This window comes from Gavialis gangeticus, unplaced genomic scaffold (assembly GCF_001723915.1).
Source record: "Gavialis gangeticus isolate Ggan-Ray unplaced genomic scaffold, GavGan_comp1, whole genome shotgun sequence".
In the NCBI taxonomy this organism is placed as follows: Eukaryota; Metazoa; Chordata; order Crocodylia; family Gavialidae; genus Gavialis; species Gavialis gangeticus.
In genome coordinates, this window is record NW_017728993.1 from 8505821 (window position 1) to 8520009 (window position 14189).

The following is a 14189-nucleotide window of genomic DNA, read 5'->3' on the forward strand; positions in this document are numbered from 1 at the left end:
AGCCAACTTCGCATAAGATCACACAAAGTGAAGTTCTGGTATAAATAAGGTTGTCAAACTTTCTGGTATAAATAAGGTGGTTGAAATTTGCACAAAGTGAATATTCTCATACAAAAATTTCTGGTATAAATCAGGTTGTCACATATAAGCAAATTCTCACAAAACAAATTTGCATAAAGAGAGACCCGAGTGTATTGCTTGTAGCAGTAAGAGGTAACCCAGCTGCAAGTGGAAAGACTTTTATTTAGGGGCCTCTTCATAATGCACCGATTCTGTAGCTCCCAGGAACAGGAATAAAGCATGTGCAATCAGACCTAAGCAACAGAGATCAGAAGTTCAAAACCAGGTATCAACTCAGAGAGCAAATGAAGTTCATGGCATGGGTCACCAGAAACTGTTTATAGATGAGGAACCCTTCACAAACGGGAAAAAAAAGGGGCAAATCTCGACTATATTACAAATTCAAGATGAATGTGGGCAAATAGGGCCTGGTGACAGGTAGAGACCCTAATGACTTACCATGGAGCATCTGTAAAATCAGGTATCTTCTAACTTGAAGTACGTATCAGACATTCAAACCAGAATATGGATATCAGGCAGCAGACATTCAAGCCAGAATACAGGGGAGTGGGTTGGGAAGGTTTTGGAGGAAGTAACAGTGAGGAGAGGGTTCCTGTGGGGGGAGGCAGCCTGCATGGAGGCAGTTAGTTGTGCCTGAAGGGAGATTGACCCTGGGGGATTTTCACAGAAATTTTATGAGGGCTAGGTGGTAGTCTAAATGCAGAGAAAGGATTTAGTCAGTTTTTCTCAGTTGTTTTTTGGGGGTTTTTGCCATATTCTGTAGTCAAACATCTGATCACTTTTTCTTCCCTTTTGGTTTTTCTGGTTTTTTTAACTGAAGTGCCTGTGGTAAATTGTGATTTCTAGGCAAATGTATAACCTGGGCATACCCATTCAATGGAGTGGTAAACCAGTACACTTACACAAAGCTGGGCTGCATCTCTGGGAGCACCTAGACACTCCAGAGACACAGCAAGCACCCAAAATAAGTAATATAGGACAGATCACAGCAGCTACAAAACAGGGTGTATAAGAAGTGACTTCAGAATAAATCCACTTGCATTTTCACTCTGCAGATGCTCATTTGTAGTCATCTCCCAACAGCCACTCAGATAAAGATGTATATTTCCTCACTTTCATGTGCATATGCTTATGTGTGTGTGTGTGTGTGTGTGTGTGTGTACACACACACACACATTATGGGTAATGCTCCTCCTCTCATTACCCCATCAAATGATTCCCTTTGGAGTCTATGCCTGTGGTTCCAAACCTTTAGTGGTCCCAAGGCAACACCATTCTTCCATCTCCCTGTCAAGCTGATGAAACACCTAATTGAGGAGGGCAAATCTTCTGTGGACAAGAGGAATGTTAGGGGACAACATGGTGTCTGTGAGCCCTGGACTGGAGATCCCCATGTTATGGATCAAATATATAAGAACAAATGATAAAGACTCCCTAAAAACCATAATCACTCCTCCTGTGCCCCCCGAGGGAATAAAAAGCCTAGAAAAGTAGTATCTTAGGTCAGACTTTGAAGGGAGTTGTTTTAATATGACATGGCCCTTTTCTTCACTGTATGGTAGTCCCTATGTGTGTCCTCTACTTTCTGGAGGAGTTGGAAGAGGGGTATGATTGGTAAAGAAAGAGCTGGGCCCAATAAAATGATTCATTCAGTTTGTTATTCCCCTCCAAAATTCAGATGCTGATGAAATAGGGGAGGTTGGGTAGGTTCTTTGGGGAAAGGGATAAAAAGGAGCAGAAAACTCATTCTGGGAGATCTGACATCATTAGACTGTAGTGAAGAAACCAACAGGGAATAATTCTTTTCCATTTAAGTATGTAAATAGGACATAAGGCCCTGTGTGAACACCACAGGAGTGGGGCTCCGTGAGTCCTTGGACCACAGCTGAGGGCCAGGGGAGAGATGATCTGTGGGCATTATAGCGTAGCAAACCTAGAGGAAGATTCCCACAGAAGATTAATACCAAGACCAAATCCACATCCTCATCTGGTTCTCAAAAGAAGAGGTGGAGTACAGGGTGGGCTAAGGAAGTTATGATGGGTTGGCTCTTCAGGGAACTATATCACCAAATGATGAAATCCTCACACAGGCAAAAACCTGCCCTGAAGTCAACTCTGCTCTTTCAGATGTTCTCTTGTTTTCCTGGGGCCCAAAGCAGACTCTGTTTGTTTTTCAGGATACAGTTCTGTAGGCTGTTATTCTTCCTGGTGGAGAACACCCTCGATTCCTTTTATTAAACAGAGAAAAGCAAGTGTTGGAATGTTAATATTGTAAATAAAATTACTCTGATAATATTTTTCCCCAACCCACTGAATATTATCAATTCATAATGGGTGAAACTTTCCCCTCTGCAGAGGGCCAGCACAAAGTCTAGGCATCACTGAAGCCCCCTGTATGCCACAAAAATAGTGCCTTGGTGGGACGTAAGTGGTGCATAGGCCTTTTATGGTCCTTCTGCATAATGGTGAATATTACCCAATATGCAGGTTAAACTCCATGCTAGGTATTTATGGAATCAGGTCCATAATAGCTGTTCTAAAAACTCCCCCGCCACTTATTTACCTGATAAACCAGGTAGCTTTCTATCCAGAGAGTTTTTAAAATGCATTTTTTATGGGGACTTCTCCCTTTCTTGAAAAAGCAAAGAAAATGTGAACTGGAAACAAAAATATTTTAAGGTTCTAATTTACAGGCACAACCGAGCCTTGCTCAAGATTCATTTGGAGCCTCCCTGTTTCTGCATTGTATATTGTGTTGGTTGAAAATTTCCCAGTCAGCCTGGGTTTTTGACAATTTTTTTTGTTTCTTTGAGATTCTGGAATTTTGTCCCCAAAACCTTCCTTTCTTCATGTGCTTCAGTAACAAGCTACTTAGCAGAATTTGCAGGTTTGTTGGAATCTGACAGGGCATGGTATGAGTGCTTTTGTTGTGGTCCTGAACTTGCAACCTCTGGGCTGTTAACTGTAGGCCTTAGCACCTAGCATCACCCTGGCCCACCCCACAACTCAAAACATCAAAATAGAAAACATTTTGTTTCTGGCCAAAAATATTATATGTTAATGAAAATGCACATGTTTCAGCATAATCCCCTCAATTTTCCATCCGTCTCTTGTTGTAAGAGTCTGAGCGGCATGTTCTGCATACAACATAACATTTTCTTCTAAGTGCTAAACTTGAGGCACAGCAAAGCCATAGTGGAGATTTTTTGCTTTAGCTGCACATTTCCTTATTTTATGATAGTAAATTAGACCTTTTGTCTCATAATGACCCCAAACTGTACTAATGTTGTCCATAAATCATTTCCAGTAATGTCTATTTCAAAAGCAGCTTTGAAAAATCAAAATTTTGCAAGAATGTTTTTGGGTCCCAAAGAAAGGTGTTTTTGACTCACATGTTGAAGGCATGCCATTTCTGTAAATAATGGCTGGGGGGGGGGCAGTAAATTTGAGCCCCAAATTTTTAAACAGAGATATTTCCAGTCAGGAAATACCAGCATAGCTGGATCTGCTATTCAATCCAATATGCCCTGATAAGAGGAACAGGGGCTGATGCTTCTACTTGGAGGAGCCCTGGAATGCTTTATTTCATGTATTTATTTACAGAAATGGCATGCCTTCAACACGCTCTGCCCCCTTAGTCTCAGTCCAAACATTACCATGCCGTCCGTCTGAATGAGTTTTCTGAAGGCTGCTAATTGTGCTTTGCTCCCTTTTGAATGATTTTGGAGTGTGTGGTTGTGTATTTACTTATATTTATTTATTTGTGTCACTCTTGGATAGAATCAGAAAGTTAGGGTTGGAAGGGACCTCAGGTGGTCATCTAATCCAACCCCCTGCTCAAAGCAGGACCATCCCCAACTCTGGGAGCAGCTCTGGTTCCTGGGGGTTGGGCTGGATTGCCAGTTTAATTAAGCCTTTTACTTGTACTGTATTTTCTTTTTTGGTAAGTGGTAAGATGCTTTTAAATGTGGGTGATAGATACTAAGAAATTATTGCCTTTATGATCTTATTACCAGTAAATATTGGGATTGTGCTGAAGCAGTCCCACACTGTTCCTGGCGCTGTATAAACACAGAACAAAAAAGAAACCATTTAAAAAAAACTTACAATCTACAAATAAATCAATAGGCAACAGGGGGATTTGGATAGACGGGTGAAGATGGAACGCTGGTCAGATAACAACAACGATAAAAATAGTAATGCAACTCGATTAAATTTACGGGCATGTACAGCCCATAGAAAAGATATGGGAGTTTGTTTCAAATCATTTCAGGTGTCAAAACCACCTAGGAGTTAATCCTTCGAGCTTTAGAGAGACCACAGGGGAGCTATGGACATCACCGGGCCAGTGCGGGAAGGGTGAAAATGCACTGAGGCTGCTCAGGAAGTGGAGGGAGGCTGCTTCCAACCTCTGTAGTAGGCTGGTGTGCAGGGATTTAGGGTGCGGGCAGCGAGTCATTATGCCCAGCTATGCAGATTTCGCCAGCTGAAACATCCAACAGGAGGACCAATGAATGTTGGTACAGCATATGGGTCTATATTCATTGCTGTTCATCCTTCCTCCATGTTGTGGGGAGGTCTGTGTCCTGCCCAGTTCTTATGTGGAGTTGGTGTACACAGCCCAAACCCAGCAAGTTGGGTCATTTGCAAAGTACTCACAACTCGAAGAACCTAGCTAGACAGACAGACAGGCAGACTCTTTTCTTTTGGACTTTTTAGACCTTTATTATAAAAATGCTAAAAACAAAAAGGTAAAAAGTATACATGGCCCCACAAGGGTCTGGGCACGAAAACCTTTATCAGTCAATCTTACATCATAACCAGAAGACTGAAACCCCCTTCCTCCTCCACCAACACCCTTCAGATGGTCCCATGGTTTAGAAAGGCTGGCTATCTTCAACCATACAGCATTCCCCCTCAACGGTCTAATGTGACACAAATTCATCTATGTTGTGTTGTGAAGTATCCAAATGCAAAGGAGAGACACAGATAGACTAGACAGAAAGTTGCGGAGAAGGATTTTGCCTTCGTTGGAATTGACTTAATTTTTTGTTTTGATTTCTTGTTTTAATATTTGTTCATATAGGAAATGTTTCCCAGAGGACTTTCAGCACTGATACAAGAAAAGAAGCATCTCAGGCAGTATTTACAATATGTAAGTAGAGCATATTTAAATAATCTTATTAAACTATTGTGTGACAGGGCATTGCAACTGGCAGCGCAAATGGATTCTAAGAAATTGAAGAGAAAAGAAATCTGTCCATGGGGCTATTAAACATTTATTTGACTAGAATGGGGAAAAAAGCCACAAAATGATACATCATATGGGAGGAAATCTGTTCTTTACTGTTTGCCAAAATGTCTTAATTTCTTTGAAAATGCAAATGAATTAGAATAAATGACATGGAGAGGGCATGTCACTGTCTAGCCAATGAACCTGTGTGACCCTTACAAGCTTGAAGCGTCCTCTTAGGTCCTGTTGAAGCTGATCTCACACAGGATAATTTCAGCTTGAAGCTATGTTCAGTTCTGTCTTTGGCCACTGAGGCATCAGTTTGTCAAAGGATCGGTTGTAGCAGCAGGGCAAAGGCGTTCCAACTTACCCCTTGAGCAGCAGCTCCGTGATTCCCAAGGAAATGTAATGAGAAAAGTTGGGTTCTCACTATTCTCTCTATTCTTTAACAGGATTACCAATAGGTGGGGACAAGTCTAAAAACCCTTGAGGATCCATAGGACCCAGAGTCAGCAGAGGAAGATGCTGAGAGGCACTGAATCAGCACCTTCCAAGATGGCCTTTGCAATTAGAGTTTAGGGGCCACTGTCTGTTTTTGCATGGGATTAATCTTATCTCTTGGTGAACAAAGTGAGAGCTTAGTATTCAGAGATGGAGAGTATATACTATATTATTAGGTCATCTACCCAGTTCATACTCTACTGTCAGTAGAGTACATTTTCAGGCATTTATTTTAAGAATTTCCTTGTATGGGGTTTCCAGTGCTTTCCTTGGGAAAACATCCCAGGGTCCACATTTGTTCCTACATAGCAGTTTCTGCCCTGTGATTCCTTAACATTTTATAATATTGGTGAATTTTGCCCTGCAGAGAAGTAATATTATGCCCCCATTTTCAGACGAAGACACCAAGGTACGGAGAGATCAGGTGATGTGCCCAAGGTCCCACTGGAAGTCTGTGGCAGAGCCAGGATTAGAAATGAAATTTCCAGCTATTCAGGCTCGTGTTGTGGCCAGTGAGTATCATCACATTTTTTACAGTGTTATTTATATTTCAGACTAAACCTTTCACTTTCACCAATCCTAAGACCCCTCTGACAGTGTTCCAGGGCTATGGGTCCAACCACCCTCCAGGGGATGGGCTGAATAGATTATAAAAGGAACAGCTCAAACACAGTCATGCTGTCATTGCCGTTTGTGCTGCTGTTATGCCGGGGAGTGCAGGCCTGTGTGCAAGGCGCTGTATTGTGCCAACACAGCAATAAGACAGCCCTTGCCCTTAAGTGCTTATGATAATAAGAGACAAAGCTAGCTACAGACAAAGCACAGAGAGACAGTTCGAGGAGACAAACAAGACCACATTGGCCAGCGGGATGGGTTGTTGTTCTTTTTATAGGACAGAACTTTTCTTACTCAGGGACAAATCTTCCTTGCTTTTACAATCAAATACTGCTTTATTTTCAAAACAATGTTAAAATACTTGCAAATCAGCAAAATATTAGCAAAATTCATTCATTTGGTATCATTACATTCCCTCTCTCTCTCGTATGTGCTCTTGTGCTCTCTGGTCCTCCCCTCCCATTTGTCTCCTTGATCCACTAAATCACCCGGGTCTGAATACTCTCACAGAACAGCCTTGCCAATGCAGCCTTTGATGTGGTGCTGTGGGAAGTTCAGTAAGTTGTTCTGAGCCCCCTTCCCTCCTCCAGCTTTTATTCTCTGTCTTGTTCCCGGGGCCTGATCCCGATCTGGTTTGAAGTTAGTGGCAGAGTGGGATGGGTTTAATGCTACTCAAAAAAGACTCTTTGGCTGCGCCCATGCAAGCGTGGACATTTGTTTCCCTGGGGACAAGGAACAACATCAAACCTTGTGTGCCACAGGGTTTTGTGAGGAGAGGCAGACTGGATGGAGGGAGTTAGCTGTGCCTGAGGGGAGACTAACCCTGGGGACCTGCCTTGTGGCATGTGGCAGGTTACCCTGGGTGGGGTAGGAAGCTGGGGCCAGTAACTGTGCTGGCCCCAGAAGCCTTACCTGGGGCCCTGGGGGCATCAGGGAGCTGCGACCATGGCACTCCTGCAGTTGGGAGCCTGGCCGGCAGCTGGAGCATGTTGTCAGCTGGCCAGGCTCTGGTTTTGGGTGGTTCACGATGCCGCCACATGTGCTGCCTCACTTTTTTTTTTTTGGTGTGATTTTTTTTTTGACTCCAGGATCTCTCAGGGTCAAAATTTGCCCTCTGCACTGCAAGGTAGAGCACGGGGAATGCCTACATGTGCAGTGCAAGGCACAGCAGATGTGTCTGCGGTGCCACATACTGCACGTCCACGCTCATCTGGACATGGCCTTTCTGTGGGGTTGGATCTTGCAAGGCAGGCAGGATCCACAACAGTTGAGGGGGCTCAATATCTTCCAGCACTGGTCCCTGAAGTAAGAGTATGTGCTCTGCAGCAATGAAAGGAAAAATAGTACTGCTGTGGTAAACCTGAGAATAACCATGCTTCATCTTTCACTGCACATAGAAGGCAAGTTAGCAACTTTGTCTGATTCTGCATTGCTTGCTTCCATTGACCATTTCTTAACTTGTTTGATTCACATCAAGGTTTTACATTCTGTCCTCTTCTATCCCAGGATGGCAGATTTTATGGACTCCTGAAGAGATGCATGTCTTTCATATCTCTACCCTTTGAATAAATATTTAAGTTATATATGTACTTTATAATAATCAGCCTCTTTTTTGAGGCTGAGGTTAAAACCCATGAACATTTAATTTGTAAGCTGGGTTCTGCTGTAATCAAATCAAAAACTTCTGTTGACTAACAGGAAAAGGATATGATCACATATGTTCTCAGTGCAGTTTATTTCTAGAGTATTAATTTACTTACATGCATCCACAAATTCTATAGTTACTTTATGTCATAGTCCATTATTCAGCACAGCCCTTAAACATATGCTTAACTATAAAGGAACAAGATTTAAGCATGTGCTTCAAGGTGAGCATGCTTCAAAGCTGAACAGGGACCTTAGTTTCTAGCTAAGAATTATTAAATTTAGCATTGAGAAACATTTTACTCTTCATACCTATGACAGAGTCAATATCTTCTTCCTTTCTTTCCTCCTTCCTTTTATTTTTTCTTTCCTGTGAACTCTGACCTAAAGCAATGGTCATTCTTGCGTGGAAGCTACAGCTACTACAGCTCCTGAATAAATTCGGTAGCAGTATGAATGGTCCTAAAGGGATAGTTTGTGTTAATATGCACTGTACATAAAGACCTATGATAACTTGATGTGCAGCAGTGGTGAGAAATGTCACAATATATTGCCATTTTGAATTATATTAACTGTTATCTATCAGCCTAGTCTTGCACTTCTTATTTAGACCAAGGTCCATGTATGTAGGAAGTTTTGCTTGAGTAAGATATATAGGAGTGAACATTAAAACAGCAAGTTTCTGAAAATAAATTGGAGCTGTTTGTAGCTGTACTAATACAATTAGTCCTATTACATTCAGACTATCTGTGCGAATAAATGCTATTCAGATAAGAAAGGGTTTTCAAGGTTCAGGCCAATCCCAATGTGAGGTGGATAGATCTTTCACAGATATAACTACCATGTCTGCTATATATTTCTATGCTATGTAGGCACATGAAGCATAACAGACATATCTATATAAAAGGTATACATTATTTTATGTATGATTTAATATGAGTTTGGCATGCAAAACATACTTTTTATACAGTATTCACACATATACTTTGTTTTTATTTTCCACATAAAATTCTGTGTAATTTAGGGCTTATCCCTGCCTCCACTGAATTCAAAGAGAGTTTTGCAATTGTCGTAGGGCAGGATTAGATCTTAATTGTGTCTCCAAGGTGAAGCTTCCCACTTAAAAAAAATGATACAACATTTTAAGCTTTTAAAAATCATAAAAGAATGCTAATTTCATATGACATGAATCCACATTTAAATGCGTCATGATTTCTTCCTGAAATAACTGTACTGATTTGCATTATACACAGTATCTTTCATCCAGAAGTATCCTGATGTATTTTAGTTCTAATCAGCAGGTGAAAAGCAGCTACTTCTGGAGTGTAATGTTCCAACAATTTAACATTATACAATATATGGGTATACAATAACAGTATACAATAAAACTGCCACCAGATAGTTTCACTAAAAACAACACAATATGTTATTCCATCTGAAACCACAAGGACACGTATTTTTTTTAATGTGCAGAATATAATGACTTTAATTGGGATTTGGTCAGGACATTAAAGTTAATATTTTAGCTCTCCTTAGGATCTTTAACACTCACAGGTGGTCAAAACATTGCCTTGACATTTAATCTGAAAGACGATGAACCAGGCAGCCCAGTGCCCCCTAGTAGCATTGGAGCATTGGTTCATATAGATGAGAGTGCGACCTCCTGAAGCACCAGTTCTATTTCCTACAGCTTGTGAATGTCTCTGGTCCAACCCTGCTTTGTTTATGTGATCTGATGTGATTCTAGCTTAGTGTGGTGCCGCCGGAGGTATAGTAAATAATGTAGAACCTGCTTAATGTTAATTTGGGTACAGCAAAGTTCTGCTCACAATTAAAGATCAACCCATCTCTGTGTCATGCACCAGACAAATTGTCATTTTGGAAATAATGAACTTCCACTGATCATGAAACTGTTAGAGGAAAAAAAGTCACTACTAAAAAGTCTCACTGCATTTATGTTTAAGTTATATATTACCATTACATATGGAACCTTTATGTCAATAGCATATGATTTATACCTGCGTATACTCAGCTTGCATGCAAAAATTCTGGGGAATCCTTTTAAACAGGAACTGCATTTTATTTCTCCCCTGCCCATGACTGGTCTCCAAGGTCATGTTTGCTTTAAGAATGATCAAACACGAGTTGCTTCCAGTCACTTGCTCAAGTAAATGGCCGGTTCCTTTGTTGTGTGACATTCTTCAGGGTTTACAGAAGATGGCTTTGCACTTAGACCAGAACCACATTGGCAGATGTCTCTCCTTGGGTTGCTTTTACTTTTCTTTCCCATTGCTTTCCACATCTAAACAAAAGCGAGATAAGAAGCAGGAAGTGAAATAACCTGATCTGAACAGTAGGCAAGCAGGCAATTCTACTACCAAAAAACCCAAAGAAAGAAGAATTGTACTGTGGGCAAGGGGCACTTTAAGAGTGCAATTATTGAACAGTCTTGCTCAAAGGCCGCTGTTCTGTATGCTAGTGAGAGCCTCCTGCATGGAGCAGAGTACACTCAGCTCCCTTGAATTTTGCTGGTGCATTTTTCAGTGCCTCCCAGGGGGCATTAAAGCATTATGTAACACAGATACATAGTCTGAGTCTTTCCCAATTCACATTAAGTCCATGATACGTGGGCCTGGAAGTCAGGTACTTGAGTGGACAGGATTAAGCCCTTTTTCAGGAGCAGCAGCTACCTGCCATGGAACCTGTGATGAATTTCCACATTCACTTTTCAGAATGTCAGTGATACACAGAGAAGATCTGGTTTGGCACATATAAAAAAAAATAAAGTCCACTTCTGTTGAAGCCATTTAATTAAGGGGTCTGATCCTGCAAATCCTACTTAAGCAAAACTCCCAGGACTGCAGGGTCAAGTCTGAAGTGTGGCCCTCCATAAATTGTTTATTACAGAACTGGTATCTGCTGCTCCCCAAAGCCTGCTTTTCTTACGCGACCCCCTTACAATTTAGGAATTGTCCATATGGGACAGTATTTGGGTTTGGGTTTTTTGATAAAGTTTATAGAAGGATCTTTAAAAAAAGGAAGTCTCATTTCTTTTAATTGTATTTACCTGTTATCCAGTCTACTATACTAAATTTAGCCCAGCTCTGTGCCACCACATGTAATATGAATCAGATGAGAGATTCATATTTAGTTTAATAAACCCTAATTTCTGACAAAGGTAACTGTCACCTTTTGTTTCATTCTATGCGTTTATTTTTCAAGCACCAGAGCTGACCTCTGAACTCAATCTGCACTTGCCTATTGATGCATAAATATCTGTAATATCACAGTAAATTAAATTCAGTTTTAAAGGGTTTCTATTTAACAATCTGTCAGAACTTTCACAGTATTTGATTTCTGGTTTCCTCTGTCCACTGACAGGTTTATCTCAATATGGCTTGATTAATGAAACCTTTTATTTGGGGTAAGCATACCTATTATTACCGTAATCTCTTAATGCTTGCTTAGGCAACATTGTCTTCTGACAGCAGGGCTCCAAAAACTTCCAGCCTCTTTAGTTCTAGTAGAACATGCAAGGAGATTAGCAGGTTGGTGGAATGGGTAGCATTGTAATGTATAGCATTGCGATGGGGCGTTTACAACATTAGACAGCTTTCCAGTTAAATAGGTTTGGCAACATTATTGCCAGAGTTTGTGGTTTTAAATAGGTCTTTTTACACATCAGTTTAATAGAATCTGAAAAGCAATAGTAGCAAGCACTCATCTCACTTACTGTTAGTATTGTCCTGCAGAGTCAAGAGGGGTTCTCTGAAGAAGTGCTATGTTAAGGGCATTGTAATTAAGAAAAGAACACACTAGAGAAATACGTCTGGCTTTGGATAGCAGTGTCACTGGATTCTTATATCAGCTTTCCCACTATGAGGCCACTGGCAAATCATTTAATTTATTCATGCATTATTCTCATCTAATTCCTAATGGTGTAAATCAGGATTCAGCAGAGTCATGCTAGTGTGAATTGCTAGTGCAATACCGTTATAAAATGGTGTAAGTGAGGGAAGAATCAGGATAATACATGTGAGATTCCCTCTCTCAAATGGGAATAATAACACATATTTATCTTGCAAGGAGCTCTGGAAAGCTGAACTCATGTTTATAAAATATATTAATTCAGGTTTCCCAAACCCTCTTTGTTTACAGCATTTTCTAAAAACAATGCACTGATTTTGCATGTCTTAAATGTTAAACTTTTGGAATAGTAAAAGTTCAGTATTTGTGAAAATCAAGTCCAGAATGTCTTAAATTGCATATCTAGGGTGGGGGAAAACACTGAAACCACTTCTGACTATGTTGCCTTTGAACTGCACCAAAAAATCAACTCTGAATGTGGATACTTTTACTTTCAAATTTAGTCATATATATGGTAGATCCAGACTTTTGGTTTGGTCTTGTTTCTAATCAGAAGTCAACCATTACTTCTTTTTAAGAAATTCTGTCTAACTGTTGTTGTTTTTGCCTATGTTGCATGATAATTTTAAATCACGTCATGTTAATTTCTTCTGCTGAGCATAAGAGTAGTTGAATCATCAAGGGTGAATTGTTTAATAGCCATCTTATGTTCATCCCTCAAAGGATACCCCTTAACTCTGGCAAACTGGAGACATAGGCTCAACCAGGACTCCTAAGGTGAAATCCTGGCCCCGTTAAAGTCAATGGAAAATTTCACATCAACTTTGGTAGGATTAGGATTTCACCATGAGCACTAAAGGATAGTAGGATCAGACATGGAACGCCTAAAAATAATCACTTTTAACATTATTTCTAACCTTGTCTTTCATTAGCAGAAATTACCATGATGTTCCAAGTTATTTTCGTACTTCCATATATGTCGTATGATGAATACAGTTAAATACCACGCCAACATTATGACTATATTAAAGGGGAAAAATAGCCTTTACAATGACTAGTCTCTTTGTTTTTATGGGAATCAAAACATATATTAGAAGGCTTATTTCATATGGATTGATTGATTTCAGAATGATGAATGTCTGGAAAAACAAGTTCTCAGTTCTGCATTAAGAACCAAACATCAGTTTGTGTACGTACACATATATACAACCCCCTTTCCTATGCACATATATGTATATATTTGGATGTTGTGTATTTATACCATCAGTAGGAAAAAGCACGTATTTTATGTATACATAGAGACACTGGGTAGTTTGCTTCTATAAAAAACAGGAGAATTAGTAATAAGGAAATTGATATTTGAAATCAATAAATACAATATAGTTCAATAGCATCCCATACAATATGTGCTTCTGTGATAGCGACTAGTATTTTAATAGAAACACACTTTTCATTATCATAAAAATATTTCTTTGCAAGAAAATACAGACCTCTGCTCCTAAAATACTCCTTGCAAGATTATTATAATTCTCCAACATGTTTCAGACTTTTTGGGTTGTTTCACACCCTGCTTTTTAACCTTCAACAACAAATATTGTTGTATCATGAAGACAGCAAATCCAAACAATTACATATGTAGTCCAAAGGCATACACAAGAAAATCAATATTTGACATCTTTGCAACTCCCTCTTTGGAAGGGTGTTCAATAGCTCTTATTCATTATACACTTATATCTCTTTCAGATTCGCCTTTGTCACCAGAAACCCATTTTTTTTTCTCCTTTGACTTCCACATAACTTCTTTGCCCTGTACTTTTACAGATGCCTTCTGGCTATAAATACTAATGAAATCTCTTTGCTTAATTCAATTTTGCTGGTACACTTACAGTTATGACCTAACTTTCCCACGAGAGAGACTGATTGAACATTCCAATACCTTATGGATGGGAGCAAACATTCTACAGAACTGGACTGACAATTTCCATAATTATAGAATTCACAGCCTAATGACCTTAAAAAACAATAAAAAGATCTCTTGTTAATTCCATTTCTGTTACTGACATTCAAGATATTTCATTTTTCACAGGACAACAAATTTACTTTTTATTTTCAAAAGAGCAGTCTATCCTTTTCCCCTAGATTAAATTTTCTGAATATTGAAGGATTTCATTGAATATTTAGCATTTCTTTGTCTTTTAAAAGTTAGAATATTTATGATCCTTAGAATGCTTTTGACTGATTTATAGCA